This window comes from Pygocentrus nattereri, chromosome 9 (assembly GCF_015220715.1).
Source record: "Pygocentrus nattereri isolate fPygNat1 chromosome 9, fPygNat1.pri, whole genome shotgun sequence".
Classification (NCBI taxonomy): domain Eukaryota; kingdom Metazoa; phylum Chordata; class Actinopteri; order Characiformes; family Serrasalmidae; genus Pygocentrus; species Pygocentrus nattereri.
The window spans coordinates 23356135-23379921 of record NC_051219.1 but is presented as its reverse complement, the minus strand read 5'-3'; the positions used below and the strand labels follow the sequence as shown (position 1 = coordinate 23379921).

The following is a 23787-nucleotide window of genomic DNA, read 5'->3' as shown; positions in this document are numbered from 1 at the left end:
CACAAATTTTGCATATTTATTTTCTAAAATAAATAAAAAAACAAGTATACTCTAGTCATATAAGATAAGGAACTAAGTCTGGCCTGAACCACATCTAAGTCTAATATAAACACTGAGTGACAAAGTGATCTGTGTGGTGAATTCTGAGTAAAAACCACACGACTCTCTGTAAGAAATGCAACTACTGGTTGTACACTAACCAAGCACCTTGTTTCTCCATCACTGCGCATTTTATCAGCTCCACTGACCATATAGCTTCACTTTGTAGGTCTATAGTTACAGACTATAGTCCATCTCTTTCTCTGCATACTTCATTAGCCACGTTTTACCCTGTTCTTCAGGGGGACAGGAGCAGAGCAGGTATTATTTGGGCGGTGGGACATTCTCAGCACTACAGTGACACTGATGTGGTGGTGGTGTGTTAGTGTGTGTTACGCTAGTGTGAGTGGATCAGAGACAGCAGTGCTACTGGAGTTTTAAACACCTCAGTGTTGCTGCTGGACTGAGAACCAAAAACATCCAGCCAACAGCGTCCTGTGAGCAGCATCCTGTGACCACTGATGAAAGATAAGAGAATGACCAACACAAACTGTAGCAGCAGATGAGCTAAAATAATTGTAATTATGTGATCATTTGTGTAATTGCGTATTTATATTTAACTGAAGTACTAACTGAAGGGATGTGGAACATTTTTAGCTCCAGGCTGTGAAGGGTTAAAGTGTGACTAGGATAATAGCTTTGTCTCTTCTTGTACTGAATCACCCTGAGATTCTACGAAAGCCGTGCGGAGTGGGACATGGTTACAGTCGCACAAAAGCATGGCCGAAACTCGATCCACCCGCCGCTGGCCATGACCTCATCGTGTTTTTCCAGCCATTTGTCTGATGCTACAGAACCCGATCCCAGCACGAGCTGCATCATTCAAACCTCCAACATACAGCACTTACATTTCAATAAGCTACAGCAGACAATTAGTCAACAACTTTGATGTCAATTTTTAAAAAAAAAGACATTTACTTAAAAATGAAAGCGCTCTATAATGTTCATATGCTCCACACAGTCATTCTGACAGACTGTAATACACTACAGGAAGTGTAGGGGGTGATATGGCTTCTATTGTTTCATTTAAAAAAACGCTGCATACTGTTTAATATTATCATTCTACAGGCAGTGTAGCTTTTAATACGTAATACGTTTTATTCATGTTGAAATTTACACTGAAGTAAATTCACTGCACAATGTTTTCATTGTGATCTTAAAAACAGCAAACTGCTTTTGGAGAATTATGTATAATAAATCAAAACTATTTAGACATTTGTAATTGTCCTTTTCCTGTTTAATGACTTGGGATGAGAGCTGGCACTCGTAAACATACAACAGAACCCCCCCCCCCGGATTATATAAACAAGAGTCCAATGATGAGCACAGTTTTCTCTGTTTTGTGGACGTTTTCCTTCTGAAACTGATGTAAACATACTGCTGGAAGTGATTAGCAACAAACAAGCAGAGCAATCCAGCTTAACCCTGATAGTGCTCATATGTCAAAATGAATACATTTTAATGTTCCAAATTAAAGTCTTTTGTACCACCCAGTTGATTCCACTAATTCATTGTACCTGCTATTTTTAACTTAGACTTTTTGATTGTAAAACCTGACCTATCCGCTTTTACTCTTATGTGGAAGTGTTACTGCTGAAACTTCAGCCACGAGACCAGCAGCACCCAGTTTACCCAGCACAGCCAAACCCAGCTGTCACATGACCTCTCACTCAAACAAAAGATGCTTAATCACACCATGTCCAAAGCAAACAGCTCAGAGTGAGTGTTTCTACTACTGCCATCACATGCTGCCTACACGCCATCAAAAGTTTGGTTACATTCTGAAATTTTACCGCTACTTTTCAGTGAAGTAACAAAACATGCCTGTAAAGTTTCTGTTTAGTTCATCTTATATCAGCTCTGTGCTATTGTGTAATGTGCGTTTATGTTTAACACTGAGCTTAATGTTCATCAGCATCTAAAAAAGGCTGAAACATTAGCCCCAAGTTAACACACTAGCCTTGAGGTAGCCATGAGCTAATCTGTTAGTCCTGATCTAACACATCTGATCTAACACATCTAACTCCAGGCTAACACTCGCGACACTGAGCTAACTTGCCAGCTCCAAGCTAACACAAACAAGCAAATCCTAGGATACTAGCCCTATGCTACACACTAGACCTAAGTTAATATGTCAGTCCTGAACTAACACAGTAGCATTCACATAAGACTAGCCCCGAATTAGCACAGTAGCCACAAGGTAGTGTGTTACTCCCAAGCTAATATGGTGGACATTAAGTACAACATTAAATCTAGGTTAGCTTACACGCTAGACCCAAGCTAACGCTCTCGGTTACATGCCAATGTGTCATTCCCATGCTAACACACCAGCCACATGAAACTCACTAGACCTGATCTAATGCATTAGCATTGAGACAACAGACTAGCCCGAGCTAATATAACTCACTTGCCCTGAGTTGACACAGCTATGAGCTAATGTTAGTCCCAAGCTAATGCACTAGCATTAAAATAACAGACTATCCCTGAGCACACTAGCCACAAGCTAACCTAGCCCGTTAGCCATGATGGAAGGTCATATGATAAAATGCAACACAATACAATGTATTGATAGACTCCTACTAAAGAAGTCTGCTTAGGCTTTAATATGGCTGTAAATTGTTACAAACAGACATAAAACATGAATTTATCTTAAAATAATTCTGAAAAGCCAGATGTCTGAAAATATCACAACTAGCGCATGTGCTTTGAGATGTAATCCAAACCTGACCACACTGTTTAAAGGTCACGAGCCGGCTAAGAAAACCACAAGTGTTCAATTTAATTAAGTTCAATTCACTTTATTTCAATTGCTGTTAATCCCACAAGTGCATAACCAAATGCTTACTCACTGTTCTCTCTTGTGCAACATGCAACGACAGAAAAAACACAGGACACAACAGTGTTGCCAAACACAAAATGAACCACAACTGCAGCGCTGCTTAACAAAAACAAGAGCATTTATTTTAAATCTTTTTGCAAAAAAGAGTCTAGTAAAAGCAAGTGAATGAAATAAGATGACGTCACAGTGGGTTACCGTCCGATCAAATGCTGCTTATGCAGTTGCTGTATGCTGGTTTCTGTCGTTGTTTTTGTTGTTTACAGGCTCTATAACTGGCCCAAATCTATGTTTATGATCCATTCAGTTTAGTGTTCTAGACTATCACATACTCAGAAAAGAGCACTTTTATGTAGCTTATCACAATAACAATAACATTTTTTACACAGAGATGAGCAACACAGCAATGTTTTATCGTTATTGTGATATATTTTGTCATTGTAATATACAACGCGCTTTTCTGAGCATCTCGTGGACATGGTCCTTAAAAACTATTTCATTAAAATGAAAGCCATGTTTTACTGTATTAAGTGCAGAAACGCTGAAGAAAATGGCTGTATTCATATTTTATGATGGCTGTTTTCAAATGTGGAACTACTAGAATGCTGGGTCTGAAAGAATATCATGTACGTGTCTTCTATAAAACTATTTCAATGTGTGTTGTCAAACAGCTTTTTTGTTAAACAGATAGTTCTGGTCCTAAAATCTGAATTAGCTTTCGAGGCAATCATAAAATATTCAACAACGACATAATATGCAAAATCATATTCAACAACAGCCTAATTTAAAGAAACTACCATTTCTTGGTTGAATTACTCTTTATCTCAGTCATTATAAACAATAATATATTATGTCCTGAGAAAAATGTGTATTTTATTTCAGTAAGCCGTACGTTACAGTGATGTTATCACAGGTAATCAGGCCTTACATCATGTCTAGTAAGACACTTAACTGTGGTGAAAGCACTATTAATGCATGGTCTCTTGTGGCTGTTTTTAAATTTTATTGCTACTTTGCTTGCTACGAAAGTGAAAGGTCTTGTTCTAAAATGAACAGAATAAATTATGAACTGGGGAGCAGTTAAGAAAAGAAATCACCAAAGGTGTAAACTCTGAACAGTGTCATTCTTGTATTTCGGCCTCGTAACGCTTTGGTGAGTAGGTCAGTGTGTGTGATTAGGCGAGTGTTATGTTCTAGGCACTGGGCACCAAAGCTCTAATTCCCAGGGGTATCAGAGGACTTTAATCGGGGCCTGTACGTTGCCCACCCTTAATTGTATACACAGCACATAGAGCACAACGTTCAGCAGCCAGAAGAGCATGTACACACAAAGGTGAGCGACATGAACACTATCAAAAACTATGAAAATAAATCTTTGTATTTAACATTTCACGCATTGTGTTGAACTGAATCCTGTTAAACAGACTAATTATGCTCACTTTTTAAGTAAACATGCTCTTTAGAAGTGATTTGAAGCACTGACGTTACCCATGATTCACTCTGAGAAGTATACTGTGATGGAATTTATCACGATAACAACGAACATTACATTGCCCAGGTCTACTCACACAGAACATTAAAATAGGACCACATACAAACAGGGGTCCTTTTTATACTATGCTCTTAAAAAAGAGAGTTCTTCAAGGGTTCTTTAGTGAAGACCATGGTTCTTGCATGGAGAAATGGTTCATCAGATTGATAGAGAATGTGTTGTATACGGTTCTGTATAGCACCAACACAGGTTCTTCTATTGTAATAAGTTTGACAGCATAATAATAGTAGAAACTTTTTTTGGTGCTATACAAAATACATACAATACATACATACAATACATTCTCCATCGATCTGAAGAGAATTTTCACCATGAAAGAAATTTTTAAACATGCAAATGGTTCACTGAACGTTCATGGTTCTAGATAGAACCACTGTCTTCACTATAGGCGGTCAATTTGACCCCAGCAATTTAAACCTTTTGGAAATTTCAAAGTTCTAGTGGGAAATATGTGATCCACCAGTATGTGAACAATCAATGGTTCTCGCACTAATGCAGGTGTGGTTATGTTTGGGAATATGTATCAGAAAATTGCATGTAACAGTGACATCAAAACAAATTAGTCCAAGTTGTAGATATTTCCCATGCTTATTAGCATCTTATAGTAGCAGGCTTTTGGAGGGGGGAGAGGGTTAACCAGACCTCACGGAGGGGGTCTAACTCGAGGCACGAAGGGCAACGTCTCGGCCCACTGAGGGTCCAGTACAGCGGGCACTGTTTGCGGTTGTGCTGGTAAGAGATGCTTTTTAGCACCATGTTAGTATGATGTTCACTGCTGCGAGTGAGCGGGATGTCAGGCGTCCGAGCTGAGTTATATTTACACATTTGAACAATGTGAATAAAATGTATGAATATAGTACAAGAATATGCTGAAGAAATGTGCTGTTTTTGCTCTCTTTATAATGAAACGTGCAGCCAGTCAGTGTTCTGATGATACCATATGTCCAGTAAAGCACATTGTATTATACTATGATGAATTATATCACGATAGCGTAGCAGGGTTGTACAAGACGCACACAATGGCAAAGCGAGGGACTATTTCCAGGGAAAGCCAGTGAGGAAATGATAACTTACTACTATGCAAATACTACAATTACACGTAGCAGTTTAAAGTGACCTCATCTCCAACTTGGGGGGGGGGGGGTAAAGTGAGGCTGTAAAAAGGGGGTCTCACATTTCTCGTCCTGTTAGAGACCTACTGTTCCCAGCATGACTGCGTGACAGTGCAAGAGTGTGTAAGAGTGCTGTAACTCATCAGGAGTGAGCACAAAGTGAACCTACCTGCCCTGCTGAGTGATGACTGCCTCTGGGCTCAGACTCTACGCTCCGAACGGTGGATGTAATTCCATCTGTGGGGGGAAAAAAAGAAGCTTCAATGAAGTTAATAATGTTTTCTGCCCCTATTTTATAACACCAACAGTCTAACACGAGGACGAAAAAGGCTTCCTTCCGTTTGAAAACAGTTTTAAGAGTATTTAAAACACAGTAGGCTCACCGTCTGAGTGAGAGAGAGAGGACGAGGAGGAAAGACAGGAAAGGAAAGAAAAGAGAGACAAAGTAAGGAGTTAAAGAGAAAGAAAGAAGAGACAAGAGAAGCGAACCTGCAGCATCGCACGCACAACTACAAATCTGCATGCAAAGTGGGAGGGTTGTCTTAAAAAGTGTACTTTGTTGAGATGTAGCGACAAACAGTGCACGACACAAGTTCACTGGCGCTCCAACTACAGTCAACACAGCTCTGAAACACACGATCGAGCAAAAACAGCTCAGGAACACAGCTGGAGCTCTTGACAGTTTTGCGGATAATCGAATGTAAAGCGCAGAAATACCTTGCGCACGAGGCAGACAGGAGCAGGTTGTTTCTCTTTTCCTTCCTTTCAAAAAGTCCTTCGCGACGGTTCGAGCTGCTGCTTTTCTTATTTTAATCTGTTTTACAAAACTTCCTCTTCGCGCAAACATCCGCACGGAGCGCGAGCGAGAGAGGGAGAGCGATGTTCTTCAACGTTACGAGAGAGAGAGAGAGAGAGAGAGAGAGAGAGAGTTATTCCGAGAGACTGCAGTTCAGCCCTGCTGAGACCAAAATAGAAAAGTGGGCGGGGCCGACCCAAAATAGAGCCTGACGTCACACGTACAGCACACCCCTCCTCGCGCGCTGCTGTTTCCCAGCGAGTGTCGCTCACGAGCCAGCATGAGCTTCTCTTATCGGTGCAGAAGTGCGAGCGCAGCGCGTGCACAGAGTTCTGACATGCAGAACTTTAATATAGAGCAACAGGTGAGTCTCAAATGTGCGCTCATACTGCATGAAACGATGGTGCTCCAAGGCTTTTTCAGTATTAACAACAATGAGATCTATATAGAACAGTTTGCATGCTTAAATGGCTCTTTGCAAGGTGAAATGGCTCTTCAGATTGATGGAGAATATGTTTTATATGGTTCTGTACAGGGTTCTGATAATATGACAATGTGAAGCTTGTAACATTAGAAGAACTATTTTCGGTGCTGTATAGAACCCTTTTCGAATATGTTCTGTGCAGAAACATATACAGCACTTTCTCCATCAATCTGAAGAGACGTTTTACTATGGAAAGAACCTATTAGACATTCTTTGAGTGCTCATGGTTTTAAATAGAACCACTAGAACCCTAGAAAAAACACTGCTCTCTACACTGCCGAGCAGCTAAGTGCCTACTAAACTACTAGCCAGTAAGGCTCACTTAATAAGGGTCACTTAATCAATCGAAGAAAACTTTGTTTGAAAATGCATTGAAAGAACTTCGCTATCAGTTACAGCTGCCAACCTATTTTCTGATGAGGAGTGCAGTGACCATAATGACCATAGCATCATTTATCATTTATCCCTGAATTTCAATGATTCTTGTGCCAGAGCAGAGCTACCTGGAACTGCCCTGTGGTGTGTGTGCTAGCTTGCTGGCTAAGCTTTAGCAATAGCATCAAAAGCAGCACAACTCTTCATTGCTATTTAGTGTTTATTTTTATGGTTTTGATATTCAAACCAGATATTCTCCATTGTTTTCAATTAAGTTGCAAAATATTGGAAAATTCTGCCACCACTAGTGGCAAAACTCCTTAGACCACAGCAGTGCGTGGAACAATCCATCAAGAGTCCAAATTTTCCAACTTTTGCCATCAACCACAGTGGTGGAATAAACTGGATGCAAATTTTTTGGGAGCCATGGATGCCAAACACCTTGTTGAATTCCAGACAAACCTCATGTTACACAGTGAATATAAAACGCCTTAAATAAACAATCTACACGGCTAAAGCTCGTCTGATATTTTTCCTTTTACGCCAGTAACACTGTCAGCATGCCAACGTTTGTGTAACTTCATGCTGCCTTCAGAGGTGTACCGCCATGAGGTGCGGACTGGTGCTTTTTTCAATGTAACATGAACACAGCGTAAGACTTCAGTATTTGTAATTTATGAAATCATAACATTTATAGAGTGATACATTTTTAAGATGGTGATTTTTTGATTAAAGTGCTAATGCAGACTTTTAATTCTATTTAAATTCGAAGTACCAAGAGAAAACGGCTGACGCTGGAATGACATTTTAGTTAATATAATGCAAATTTGGCTATTTAAAAAAAAACAGCAGCACTGCCGTGACTGATCCACTCACACCAGCACAACACACACTAACACGCCACCACCAGGTCAGTGTCACTGCAGTGCTGAGAATGACCAAAGACCAAAATAATACCTGCTCTGTGGGGGTCCTGACCACTGACAAACAAGGTAACAAAGTATGCAAACAGATCGACTACAGTCTGTAACTGTAAAGCTACAAAGTAGTCCTATATGGTCAGTGGAGCTGATACAGTGGACATTGAGGGTAGATTCAAGGAGGTGGACAGAATAGATTTCATGCTACAATACATTCCAAACCTTGTAATACACTTGTTCTTTCATGCAATGCAAAAGGTACTTGATAAACACATTGATTTTTTGCATATATATTATCTGTATGGGATGTTCCGCTGTGGTTCCATCAGATATCCAAAGCATACTGGAAGCTCCTCCCTTTGGTCACACTTTTGGAAACCACAAGCGTGTGACTTTCTGAGAAAGTAAGACAGGAGTGTGCGAGACGCTGGTGGGTTCTGCTTCACTGCACCCGTAAGCATGGACACATGTGGCTTAAAGCTGCGGCGAGAGCACAGCGGTTCCAAGAAGAATACTTTCAAATGAATTGAAAATGCTGAGCCTGAAAACATTAGACTGTGACAATATGCATCAGTTCAGACATCCCTAACCACCTTAATGCATGCAGGCCTTTGCTTTTCTACTGTACACATGAGCGCTGTTAACACAACAGCACTCAGTCCACACAATTTTCTGTAATTGTGTAGAAATTTATGCACAAATTATGGACAAAGACTGGCCTCTATCTACTGCATCTAAATCATATGGTTGATTACTACAGACGATAACCTTAATGCATTTCCCCTTACCTAATCAAAGAGCTGTAAAACCATAAAGCTAGAGCTGCTCATTACCTTCTGTCAAAAATGTCTTTAGTAGAGATTATTTGTTTAGTTTCACTGTTAGCTTTACACACTTCTCCATGGTTTCAAAGAACCGTATTGCTGCATCCGACTGCTAGAAAAAACAGCAGAGACCAGCATGGCTGTTCACCAACAAAACCAACATATGTTTTGATGCTGGTGTGCTGGTCAGCAGCAATGGACGTTTACATCCTGAAAACCAGCACATGCTGAGTTTTGGATACTGGTATGCTTGGGTGACCAGACAAACCAGAACCAGACCAGCATAAACAAACATAGAACATTATAGATCGGCATAGACCAGCATAAACCAGCATAGACAAGCAAAAACCAGCATAAAACAGCATAGATCAGCATAGACAAAAAAAGACCAGCATAGACCATCATAGACTAGCATAGGCCAGCAAAAACCAGAATAGACTACTGTAGACTATTACAGACCAGCATTAACCTGCATAGATCAGCAAAAACCAGTATAAACTAGCACAGACCATCATAGACCAGCATAGACCATTATAGACCAGTATAAACCATCTTAGGCCAACATAGACCATTTTAGACCAGCATAGACTAGCGTTTGAAAAGAATAAACCAGCATAGATCAGCGTAGATCAGCATAGACCAGCATTTGACTAGTATAGACCAGCATAAAGTAGCACAGACCAACATAGACAAGCATAGACCAGCACAGATCATTGTAGATTATCATAGACCAGTGCAGACCAGCAGAAACTAGCACAGAACAACATAGAACAAGAACACCCAAATAACATTTGCAAGTTCAAACAGTTCTATATAGAACTGTCCATCAGATATACTGGACACATACTGGAAACTCCTCCTTTTGGTCACACTTTTGGAAACAACGAGCATGTGACTTTCTGAGAAAGTAAGCACGGACACAAGCACAGACACATGGCTTAAAGCCGAGACCAATACAAACCAGCATAGACCAACATAAAACAGCATAGATCAGCATAGACCAGCATAACCAATATAGACCAGCAAAGACAAGCATAGACCAGCATAGATCATTGTAGATCATTGTAGACCAGCACAGACCAGCACAGACCAGCAAAACTAGCATAGACAGGCATAGAACATCCATCCATCCATCCATTTTCTAAGCCGCTTCTCCGTCAGGGTCGCGGGGGGGTGCTGGAGCCCAGCAGTCTTCGGGCGGAAGGCGGCATAGAACATGACCAACCAAAAAATATTTGCATAATCTATATAGAACCTTTTTAAATTTCTATATGGCACCCAAAAAAGGTTTGTTATGGCTATTGTTATGATGCCGAGCTTGTACCATTAAAACCCCTTTCTGGTGCTATGTAGAACTTCAAAATGTTCTATGTATAACCATCTAAAGCACATTCTTCATCAGTCTGAAGAACCCATTCATAATGCAAAGAACCCTTTAATCATGTAAAGGGTTCTATGAGTGTTTATGGTTCTTCATAGAACCTTTTCTTTACTAAAGAACCCTTGTAGAACCATCTTTTTTAAGAGTATAGGTCTCAGTTTCAAATAAGTCCTTCTGTGAAGGCTCAAACTCAAGTGTGTCTGTTATTATTATAGCATCCCAGATAGCGAACATATATGAGTCCACTGGCTCTATACTGTCAGGACCCTGCTGACTGTTTACCACTGCTGGACCACCCGGCCACCTCTGGACCACCCAGTGATGCTTAACCACCAGTGGGCCACCTTAATAATACCATTAAATACATACCTTTCTTTATTTTGTGACAACATTTCTCATACATCATGTTAATGATAAACTTTGAATTAATACACAAAAGATAAGGAAAGATAATCCTTTATTAGTCCCACAGCGGGGAAATTCACAAGCGGGGAAATTCACAAAAGTCTGTACACCTCAGGTCAAATGTCACATTGTTGTTTCAAAGTGAAAATAAGGTTATACATCCTATGCAGACACACATTGTAATGCACAATTTATGCTTGTTTACTGAACCTAGCATAAAATTAGGTCTGTACACATTTAAATTTTGCGTTTTATTTTTTCCTCCATTATGTTAAATTCATCAAAGCAAATGACAAGAAACAGAGAGGAAATGTTAACATAGTTTCACTGAATTTTTATAAAAATAGAAAATAAACAAAGCATGCCAAGGTGTTTAATATGTCACACATGTTTGCAGACTTCTCTGTCTTATACACTGTGTGAGACAACACGCTTTTCATCTGTTTTTAGCATAGCATTCATTCAGTCCAAACATGTTGTATCATTATACTCCTAGATGGGTGTAGCCTGTTTAAATTTAGTCTGTGTGCTGGTTTTGTATCAGAACCTCCCATATGTTTCACAAATAACTGCACATACACATGCTCAGCGCAGGCATAACGAAACCAGCAGGGAAGGTAATGTTGCACATCCTTTAACGTGTTTCACAGGGGGATCCCAAGTAGCCTTACGAGAAACCCTCCTCACCGTGTGTGTGTGTGTCTGTGTGTGTGTGTCTGTGTGTGTGTGTGTGTGTGTGTATATGTGTGCGTTATAATTACACAACCTCTCAGTATGAATAATATCCGGCTGAAGGCGAAAATAACAAGACCACAATATGACAGTGAAGCGGCCCATCAAGACTGATAGAGGATATACAGCTAGATCAACATAAACGCTCATGCACACGCCAGAAACACCTAAATCAAAACATGATAACCCTAAGTTTGGTATGTTTTATTATGTCATTAAATGAGATGTACACTGTTATCAGATAGTTGTAAGCCTGTTATATGTTTTACATTATGCAGAAAATGGCTAATTGGTTATATAACAATCTTATCAATTTTATTAATCTATGAATTCATTATTAATACATAGAGCTAACGCATATATATATATATATATATATACATATATATATACATATACATACATACATACACACACACACATATATATATATATACATACATACACACACACACACATATATATATATATATATATATATATATATATATATATATATATATATATATATACAGCATTTTGAAAAGTTTAGCAAGCGATTTATCATTTTACTAGTAAAAACGTGTGCTTATATTAAACGACCCTTATTAGTCCCACAATGGGGAAATTTCACCTCCGCATTTAATCCATCCCTGAAGTGAACACCACATACACACTAATGAGCACACACAAGAGGGCAGTGAGCACACTCGCCCAGAGCGGTGGGCAGCCCTATCCGCAGCACCTGAGGAGCAGTTGGGGGTTAGGTGCCTTGCTCAAGGACACCTCAGTCACATACGGCTCTGGGGATCGAACCGACAACCTTCCAGTCATAGAGCCAGCTCCCTAACCTGCCCCTAATTATTAATTGGTTAATACTCCATGTAACAATCTATAGCAAAATTAACCAGTTTGCGAGTAGAAATTTATGACAGACATGTAACAGAGAACAATTTAGCTTTTTTAGCCAAATGTTCAGGCTCAAATCTCTCAAACTCATTAGTAACCATCTATGGGGCATTTTACAAGAGAAATTTAGCAAATACTTTAGCATTTTGCTAGCAGAAACTTTACACTGAAATGTATTAAACTCCTTAATAATTGCCTTAATAAAACAATATATAGGATTTTGCTAGAAAAAAAAAATCTAGCAATTAGCACTTTGTAAAAAACCTTATGCTGAAATGTATTAAACTCAGTAATAATGCATGTAACAGCCTACTGAGTATTTTGTAATGAGCAATTTAGTATTTTGCTAGTAGAAACTTTATGCCATATCTCCCATTTATAATACAAATAGCTTTATACAGGGTATTTTGCTAGCATCCTAGCATTGTGCTAAGTAAAAACTTTATGGTGAAATCTCCTAAATTCATTAATAACACAAACAATACATAGCACATTTTGCTAGGGGACATTTAGCTATCAATTTAGCATTTCACTAGCAGAAATGTCAAAGTGAAATCTCTGAAATCATTAATAATACAAGTAACAATGAATAAGGTCTTTAATAGTGGGAATTGGGCTACCAATGTAGCCTTTTGCTAGTAAAAACCTTTAAGATGGAACTTATTAAATAATGCATATAGCGAACACATATATACTGAGCATTTTGAAGAGTTTAGCAAGCAATTTAGCATTTTGCTAGCAGAAACTTTATGGTGAAATCTCCCAACCATTAATGTTATTAATAATACAAATAACTCTATAAGGCATTTTAATATTGGGTATTTAGAAAGTAATATAGCATTTTGTTTGTAAAGACTTTGTGCTAATACTTCATTTGTAATATCTGCTTTTGCTAGCATTTTGTTAGTAAATGCGTAATGCTAAGTCTACTAAACTCATCTCTTAAACATGTTCATAAGAAGAAAATCAACACATTATAGGCTTCATGCACAGTATGTATCTGCTAAAAAGTGAATTAAAGTGATTTTTCCCTAATGCGTTACATATTTGTTTTGTAGATTATTTCTTGAAGAACTTCTTACTGTGCTTTACAATAAACAAAGGTAGAAATAGACCTATATGAATTCATTTCACACATAAACGTAAGCATGTGTAGAACATTTGTAATTAAAGATAGCAAATGTTTTCATATTCATCAGTGCTAAGATGCTAAAGATGAATGCGAAGTATGCTAATGCACTAAGAATAAATTCAACCACAGTGACCAAAGCAAGTTTAAGAGTGGCGTAGTTGAAAATAAACTGGGGCTATTCTCTCACACGGAACAGACTGTTTTCTTTCATATTCCAGTAAACACGAAAGCCAGACAAAGAGAAAGAAAAGACGCTGTGTTCAATTAGCACAGGATGTGGTCAGCTGAGGGTTAGCGCCTGTGACACACATTCCCTCACAGCTGTACGAACATTGGCAGGTAAATACGACCTGCACGCTGAGCTCAATCGCAGCAGCGAGGCCTTTTCTCACGACACACGTTTGCTTTTTTAGCTCTGAAATGAGGAAGTGAAGCTACTGTTAGTCAATTGTGCTGGATTAGTTATTTGACTCTAAGGTCAAAAGCATCTTTAGAGGTTTTGCAACAGATCTGCATTCGCTAGTCATGTAAAAGAGGCGTGTTCACCAACACTTACAGCCATAGTTCAGTTAAAGTCCCCACCCATCATCTGAAATGTAGGTGTTTGGTGTCTAACGTTTGCATCTGTAGTATTAGCACATACGGAAATTTACGGAGATATATGGCCATTTGTGCATGTATATCATCAGGCATATACTATGTAAGTGAATGTGGGTTCACTATTAAGGAAGGAACAGCTCAGTGTTGCCCTTTTTATGTGCTGTAACTGCTTATTTATGATTTTAAGGTCTTTATGAGCTGATTCATAACCATTAATAAACTCATTATAAACCATGCATGAAAACTTTATAAGGATGATGTTATTTTAAAGTGGAACCAGATTTTTTGCTTTAAAAAATTCTTAATCTTTATTCTTTACTTGTCATAATTGTTCTTTGCTTTAAATTTAATAAAATTCTAAAGTTTTGTTGTTTATTGGTTTACATGACAAACAAATCAGCTTTTTAGCACAGTCTGTCTGTCTCCACTGTATGTTTTTTTTGCTATTTATATGCCCCCTTTATGATTATATTGACTAAAGTGATTATCATGTTCAGAGATGATGAATTATGCCACTAATTAGCAAACCACGCAAACATAAAATATAAACAGCATGAACAATATACAACGTGGGCCATTTGAAAGTTTTCCATTTGGATTGTTGTCCATTGTATGGACGTTTTCCCTGAAATCTGAAAACCCGAAACTGCCGGCGATGCTTTGACCTCTGCTAAAATGCATTTATCTTCCCAATAAATTACATGTTAGGCCAGTCATACTGAGGCTAATCAGATTACTCTATCAGTCTCTCTAAATGAATTAGACCTTTCTGTTTCTGACTGATTCCAATACCACTAATCACCAGCACCATGTGGGCATTTAGAGAGAAAAAAAAAAACAATCATGTGCATATCGTTACTAATTCACCAACCCCATCCCTTGGCCTCCTGTCAGGTTAGAATTCAGAGGTAAGAAAGGTCATTAGGTCACAAACGTTCCATTAATATCTCCATGACCTATGTAAACTAAGCTATGAGGCTAATGAAGCAAACTTATAACAAACAAATAAACAATTTTATTAAAAACTTTTATATACACAGACTGTCCACTTCATTAAGTCCAACTTCTCATGGATCAGACACAGCAGTGTTGCTGGAGTTTTTAAACACTATGTCCACTCACTGTCCACTTTATTAGACACTCCTACATTGTCCACCTTGTACATGTAAAGTCAGAGACGATAGCTCATCTGCTGCTACTCAGTGTGTATTGGTCATCCTCTAGTCCTTCATTTCTGCCCACAGGACACTGTTGGCTTGATGTTTTTGGCTCAAGAACTTCAACAGCACTATGTTGTCTGATCCACTCACATCAGCACAACACACACTAACACACCACCACCACATCAGGGTCACTGCTGTGCTGAAAATAGTCCACCACCCAACTAATACCTGCTCTGTGAGGGTCCCGTGGGGGTCCTTACCATAGAAGAAGAGGGTAACAAAGTATGCAGAGAAACAGATGGACTACAGTCTGTAACTGCAAAACTACAAAGTGCACCTATATAGTAAGTGGAGCCGATAAAATGGACAGTGCGTGTAGAAACAAGGAGGTGGACATAATGAAGTGGCCTGTTTGTGCATAGCAGTATTTTTCGAAGTAATTTTCCGTTGTTTGTGCTCTGTGCTTTGGTCCATGTTTACCTAAAAAAGTGTACAATGCGGTGTCATATGCTGGCTTTGCATAGCAAACACCATAGATAGCATAGTGCTAATACATATCTATAAGCTATAAGCTTCTATTATTTATTAGCTGCATTATTTTAGCTTTATGGGGTGATACATAATTGCAGTTATAGCATATATATATAGCATAGCATATTGCTGCTGTCAGAACTAAACTTTGTAAATCTATCTTTGACATTTTTAGTTTTCAATATAATTTGAGAATACCTGTTGTCTTTTGCATTGTGTGTAAATTTCATGATAAACAACTCTGATTCCATTGACTTTCATTAAAAGTAAAGTATGTTTTTTCCCTTCTCCTGTAAAGTTATAATTGGGATAGACTTGACAACAGCAATATATATATATTTATATATTCAAGAGTTTTATTAATTCAAGAGTTTTAGTGTCATATGCACAGCAGAAACAGGCAGTTACACTGTACAATGAAATTCTTACTTTGCTGTTCCTCCATTCAAAAAATATAATCTTAATATAATCTAAGAATAAAAAAATAGAAAAATAGAGAAAAAAAAGAAAAAATAAGAATAACACTAAAAACAATAGTAACATAATAGTAAAAAGTAGTTATACAAAGTTGCAAAGTTGAAAGAAAATTAATGTTACTTGTACGTATGTGCAAGTATGTAGTGCGGCGGTTCATAGAGTGCATGTTGCAAGTAAGAGATGTAGACAGTGGTGTTCTGACAGCAGCAGTACAATGTATGTAAGTTGCAGTTATTGAGTGCAAGGTTGGCCAAAAGTAAAACCAGTTCATAGTTGGAGGGGGGAACAGGTAATGATGGCCTGTGGCCTGTGAATAGAATCTGTTTGTCAGTCTTGTACTCCTGGACTTGACACTCCTGTAGTGGAGTGGGAAGAGTTTATGCTGGGGGTGTGTGCTGTCCCTGATGATGTTGTGGGTCCTCCTGATGATCCTGGTGTGATAAATGTTCTGTAGTGAGGGTAAGGCTTCTCCTGAGATGGACAGTGCAGTTTTGATCACACGCTGGAGAGTCTTTCTCTCCTGAGCAGTGTAATTTCCATACCAGACCATGATGGAACTGGTAAGAACACTCCCGATCGTACTCCTGTAGAAGATGGATCCTCCTGAGGATTTTGGCTGGCATGATAAATTTCCTCAGCCTTCTCAGAAAGTACAGTCGTTGCTGGGACTTCCTGATGATGAGGTGTGTGTTGTGAGACCGGGTGAGATCCTCACTGATGTGGATGCCAAGGAATTTGAAGGTTTTCACCCTCTCCTCTGTCTCACCTATGTATAAGGGTGTGTGCAGCTCCCACTTCCTCCTTGGATAAACAATCATTTTCTTGGTCTTGTCTGCATTCAAGGAAAGATTGTTGTCATAACATCAGGCCACCAGCTCAGCCACCTCCTTCCTGTATGCTGTCTCATTCCTACTGGTGATCAATCCAATGACTTTGGCCACACAGTCATACGTGAAGAGCGTGTACAGAAGAGGGCTCAGCATACAGCCCTGGGGAACCCCTGTGCTCACTGATCTTGTGTTGGATGTGCGACTCTGCCGACTCTGACTGACTGGGGTCTGTTTCTTAGAAAGTTCAGCACCCAGTTACAGAGGGCGGGTGTCAGTCCAAGGGTGAAGAGCTTTTCTGTGAGTTTATATGGGATGACCGTGTTAAATGCTGACATACGTGTACTTGCCCTCCAGGTGTGTGAAGGCTCTGTGAAGGGCAGAGTTCATTGCATCATCTATGGACCTGCTCTGATGGTATGCAAACTGGAGAGGATCTATAGTGTTTGGTCTCCTTGGTATGTTCATGACTATTCTCTCAAAGCACTTCATCACGATTGAGTGCAACAGGGTGATAGTCATTTAGGCAGGTCACAACACTTTTCTTTGGGAGGGCCACGATGGTGGTGGTCTTGAAGCAGGATGGCACGAAGGACAGATTGAACATGTCCACAAACATGTCAGCCAGTTCTGATGAGCAAACCCTGAGTGCACGCCTGGGGATGTTGTCTGGGTCGGCTGCTCTCCGTGGGTTTATTCTCTTCAAGGTCCTGGACACATCCACTGATATCATAGTGAGTGATGTGTTCTGTGTGCTCTCCTTGGCCATAGCGTCTCTCAGTTGGCCAGAGTTGAGGGCCTTTGAAGCGAGCATAGAACGCATTCAATTTACTAGGTAGTGTAGTGTGGGTCAGTTTCTTAATTCCACCCTTTGATAGTTTTACTCACTGGAAGTGCTTGCTTGAGGAGTTGTCTGTATGCTGGGTAGAGGAATACGGAGATGTGGTCGGACTGTCCGAAGTGCGGCTGAGGCACAGCCCTGTAGGATCCCCTCACATTGCTGTAGACTTGGTCGAGTAGTGGCTGTCCCTCGTCAGAAAGTTCACATGCTGATTATATTAGGGGAGGACAGTTCTCAGGTTGCACTGGTTGAAGTCACTGGCAAAAATGAACACGGCGTCCCCGGGTGAGTGGTCTTTTGTTTACTAATGCGTCATGCAGCAGTCCTAGCGTCTTGGCCGAGTTTGCGTGTGGCGGGATGTAAACAGCCAGAATAAACACAGTACTGAACTCTCTAGGTAGATAGAAGGGTCGGCACGTCACCATCAGCAGCTCTAAGTCAGCTGAACAATGTTTTTCAAAAGTCTTTACTTTGGAACACCACCTGTTGTTCGTGTAGATGCAGACACTGCCGCCTTTGTTCTTCCCCGATGTTGCTGTGCGGTCCCTGCTGTGGACGGAGTGCATTTCTAACTAGATTGTTGAGTCTGGCACGCTGTCCGAGAGCCAGGTTTCCGTAAGAATAAGAGCACAACACTTTCTGATATCACACTGAGTTGTTATTCTGGTTCTCAATTCATCCAACTTGTTTTCAAGGGAATAAACATTAGCTAGCAACAAGCTAGGTAGCGGTGGCCACGTAGCCCTAGCCTTTAGCCTAGCATGTAGCTCATCTCTCTTGCCTCGCTTCCACTTTGGCCTCTCTGTTTGTCGGCTGTGCCACTCAACCGAGGCCGTTGCTGCTGGGCCTTGCCGGCTGGTGCTGGTGGAGTTTGAGCATAAAAGAAAGTTGAAGCCCAAAAGGATAAAGGTAAGTTCATGACGAACTTTAACAATCTGTCTACTGTAACTAACTGGTATACTGTACATTTAAAATAAATACTAAAGTTAAAATCAATAATAAATAGCATTGACTACAGGAGGAACACACAAAGACATCTTGCAGTGTGGGTGGGTGGGTGCCATCTTGCAGATTAGTCCCACAATGGGGAAATTTCACATCTGCATTTAACCAGTTGTACATATAGCATATGTTAGCTTGTAAACTCGAGGTATTTATTTTACTGTTTATTTCATGCACATCAACTGGTTCAGTTGGTTGAGATGTAAACAAAGACTGAATGTTAAATGGCTGCCATTTCCCTGTATCTAAAAAATATATATATACGGACATATGGTTTTATATATTAGAAATATTTTTAAATATCTTGCTGTCCATGCTGAAATTGATTAAAAAAATATATATATTTCAGAAAATATTGGCATGTTAACCAATATATTTTAAAATGCATGGGGAAATATTACACATAGACATGTACCATACAAAAATAAATGTATGTAAATATGTTTATAACATTCCATTTTTAAAAAAGTATGAAAACCAGTCAAAAATCCTGTGTAATGCACTATCACTGTCTGATACCTTTTTAAATGAATTCGTATTCCAGTATCTTCAATTTGTTTTTATCCAATTAGCAAATGAACCTTTAACATGGCCAAAAGTAAGTTGTTGTAGGTATTAATACTCTGTGAAAATGCAGTGATTTGATATCTTGTTTGTATAAAATACATTTACATGGTGGATGTAAAGTACATATATATATATATATGTACTTTATATGTAGTTTATATATATATTTTTTTTTTCCCTCCATATGGGTACCTATAAGGGGGTTTAGCACTGGCCATGAAACTTTGACTCTTTCACCCAAATCATCCAGTAAATCATCAAAAATCATGCAGCTGATGGCTAAATATAAATCCAATTAGAAATTATCTTAAATCTTATTATTTCTTTTATTTATTCTACCACACCTTTATGTGCAGTAATTGTCCTGTGCAATATAGCTGCAACATTACTCCCAGAATGGGACATTTAATTCTGTGTATATATTTACTTTGTTACATTTTATTTATTTTATATTTTGTATCTTTTATACTTTTATGCCTTTTATTGTTTTACCTTTTATTAGTCACATACAGGCTTTTGAGAAATTGCACAACCATCTACTGTACTTCTGCTCGACCAAAAGACATTTCGCATATACTATCTCAGGGCAAGCGCTGAAGCACAAATTCAATGTTGTTCTGACACACAACCATATGTTTTTCATTTATTTCATCCCTCGCTTTTCCTACAAAATTCCATTAATTTTCGCCCTCACACAAGCCATATTATTTTCTTTCCCCAACAGACATCAAACTGCTTGACCACACTGACCTGCACACCTCTATGTGTTGTTTTTTCTTCTGTTGTTCCTCACATAGACTCCCATACATTTTCAACAACACATAGCTAACACTTGCCAACTCCCTACGAACAGGGAGTGGGACCCATTTGAGCTGCGTAACCATTCTGAATTATTAGAGTGCTTGAAAAAGCACTCTATTGTTATCTCTCATACTTCATCTTATTCTTCTTCCACACTTTTCTGCGATTAATACAACCCAAACTGCTTAACATACAGACTCCATTCAAACTGTGTTACGAAGGTCTTGGCACTGTGCTATGTATTTTTGGAGTTGATCAGATTGGTAGTTTTTAATAAAATTAAGTTTAAAAATGAAAAACCTCCCATAAGAATGAATGGTGCAATGTTCAGACCTTCAAATTATAAATGACATCGATGATGTCACAGCAGGCCACAAAATCTCACAGACACAGCTGTCACGCAGGAAATCTGCTTTAAAATCCTTAAACTTTCACCTAGAAACTCTATTTCAGTTTTAAATGTTAGCGACCTGTGTCCTTTCTGAAACCTCAAAATATCTCATCATTTTATCAATTAGCTTTAGAGTTATGAGCTTTTGTTCGGCACTAGGCACAGCAAACTGCCCCATTCACTCCCATGTAAATTTCTCAACATCAGAATCTGCTTATTTCAAGATTTTCTCTGTGTTTAACTTGACATAACTCAGACATTTTCTTCTCAATACACACATTACACCAAAATAATCCTCAAGGGGTCTTATCACATAACATCTATCTGGTTAAGCGATAGAGTAAACATTTCCCGAGTTTGTTCAGAGGGTGCAAATCAGGCTCAAACAAGGCTTCTCCACTAAGAGCTGCATAACAACAGAGTGACAGTTAATTTGAATGACTCCCCCCCCCCTCCCCCTTCAAACACATACAGCTCTCCCTCTCACACACACCACACAGACACATACCTAAGGAGGTATTGTTCAACTACACAGAAACACACACAAACACACACACACACACACACATTTGCAGCTCTTTTCAAGCACTCTTGCATTTCCTCCAGGAAATGCACATCTAGTATTTCACTGTACTTGTGAGAACACAGTGATAATACATTTCGTTCACACTTTATTTGGATGGTCCCCTATAGATGCTCTACAGATACCTAAATCACTAACAAACCTTCTGTTGATATTCAGTTGATTATCAAGAACAGTATGGTTATGGATAGGTTTAGGAGTAGGTGTAGGTTTTGCCTTGAGGTTAGGGCAAGGTTTACAGTTAGGAATAGATTTAATAAAATCTTGCATACTGAACTTGAAGTTCAGTTACATGTAATAGATATTTAGTTGAATGTTACTTAAAGATATACTGAGCATTTACATAGCATCTACAGTGGACCATCTAACTAACCAAGATTTCATATCTTATTTCTCATTTTGAGATTGTTGTGAAGCAATTATATTTATATATATTTTAGTGTGGCCGATTATCTCATTGTACTGTTTTTTGCTGATTTCAAACACATTTCCTACAATAAGCAAAATTATAAAACTAAATAAAATAATAATAATAAAAATTTTAGAAATTTGTTAAAAAGTCTTATAATGTTCTTACATGATCTCCATGTGAGATATATGAGATATATCAACAACATTAAAGATGATTTCATTTTGCAAGATCACATTTTTTACTGGGAGTCATTTTAGATTTGGGGACTGTTTTGTTTCACACTGCCCTGCATATTATGTATGAATTAATTTTAAGGCCAAACTCTTGTGTATTAGTGTATTAATACAGTATATTAATAATCGTGTATTAATAACCATTTCAGGTAGTAACAGTGAGGGAGCTTTTAGAAGTGGACATCTGGTTCCTTTCACCACAACCATGAACAATTCTGACTCTAGTATGGAGCATTTCACACCAAATCACTCTGAATGACTCTGCTACTTAATTATGCAGATAAATTGGAAAAACTCATGGAGTTCCCCTTTTAGGTAATGAAAGTAGAGAATAAGAATAAAGGGAAAGAACACAATAGTGGGGGAAAAGCAAGGTAGAATCTGTTAACAGTGGGAGGACGGGCTGTGAAAAACATGAAATCCAACCGACAGTACAGTAATATGCAAAATTTGTTTCCAAATTCTACTCTTTATGCTTAATTACTGTTTATTTGCTGAAGTTAGTTTATTGTGGGGGGAAAAATAAAAGATAAATCTGTAAAATGCTAAAAAACGTTTTATGTTTTCTTTTTAGAAATTGTACATTATAATTTGCAGATAAATTTCACTTTTAAATATGCTCTCTGCAGAGGACGTGTTCACTTATTTTCATATTTATAAACATTTCAAGTCGCACCACATTTCAGGTATATTGGAAAGCTGTATATGTGATCTTTTGCTGAACTATCGCTTTAATAAGACTATAAACAACACTGACATTCTCTCTCTCTCTCTCTCTCTCTCTCTCTCTCTCTCTCTCTCTCTCTCTCTCCCTCCCTCTCTTTCAGAGAGAAGCTGATGGCTGTGCATGCCAGCAGCCTAGTCATATGAGTCAACAGTGTTTGATTATATCTCCTGCCCTCAATGTGTTCTTTCTATTTGGACTACACTACCTTCCACTTAAAGACGCACAGCACACAGTTCCTCATTTACAGAGAGCAGGTCCAATCAGGATGAGCCGCTCTATAATAGCAGCCATTGAGGAGTTTAAATTGGATTCTCTGTGGCATTTGGCCTGAGAGTGAAGCAGAGTCGGGCTTTGTGTGAAAATGTCAAGACTGGGAGTGCACGAGTTCAGCCAACTCCACCACTCTTACACACATCATCACGGAGCCGGATCGCTTGTGCTACTGAGAGGCCAGAAAAAGAGACACGGATTTGAATAAATTATGTACCTAATTACTGCGTCCCATGATGCTTTGAGTGAATTATGGATAGAACTCCTGGTGAAGCGTACACAGATGTTGAATGCTAATAACATCCCAACACATAAATAAATAATAAATATATATAAAATCAATATCAATCAATCAGTCAATAATGTTTATCGTTCGGGTGCTCACAAACTTGCATGCTGAAGTTTGTTTGTCATTGACATGATGTGTGTCCAGTTCAATTCAAAATAACATATATCATATTATTCATCAATACCTCTTTTATGTGAAAAATCTTCAGTACATCCATATAACAGTTATTTATGCTATTGATTATTGATATATTTATTAAAAATCTAAAAATGCCAAGTGGAGCAACCCAATAATTATATATGTTGCTTAAGTAAACTATCCAAAAAAATCTATGTGAAATAGTTTCTAACAAATGATTTCATGTTTGAAAACTTTAGAAGTGCACAACTCAATGAAAAACTTCTGTCTGCAAGTTCTTATTTCCTCAAATGTCAGGCAGCACAATAAAAAAAGGACTTTTATTTTGATATTTCAACATGGAGACCTCTTTTGGAAGATGAGCTGTTCCCCATGAGAATATAAGGGGTCATTCTAAGA

The 23787-nt window shown here is 38.6% G+C and overlaps 1 protein-coding gene across 3 annotated transcripts in view; it reads right to left on the bottom strand.

Moving 5' to 3' along the window:
- Window positions 1-23787, bottom strand: part of hdac7a (histone deacetylase 7a) — a 109219-nt gene that overhangs the window by 60976 nt on the left and 24456 nt on the right. For 2 of the 3 annotated variants that reach the window (XM_017715614.2, XM_017715615.2), the window contains exon 2: window positions 5769-5836. The gene's annotated coding sequence lies outside the window, so the exon portion shown is untranslated. Of the gene's footprint in view, window positions 1-5768; window positions 5837-6316; window positions 6499-23787 lie in introns of those variants that run through there. The other variant, XM_017715613.2, reaches the window with a different exon arrangement.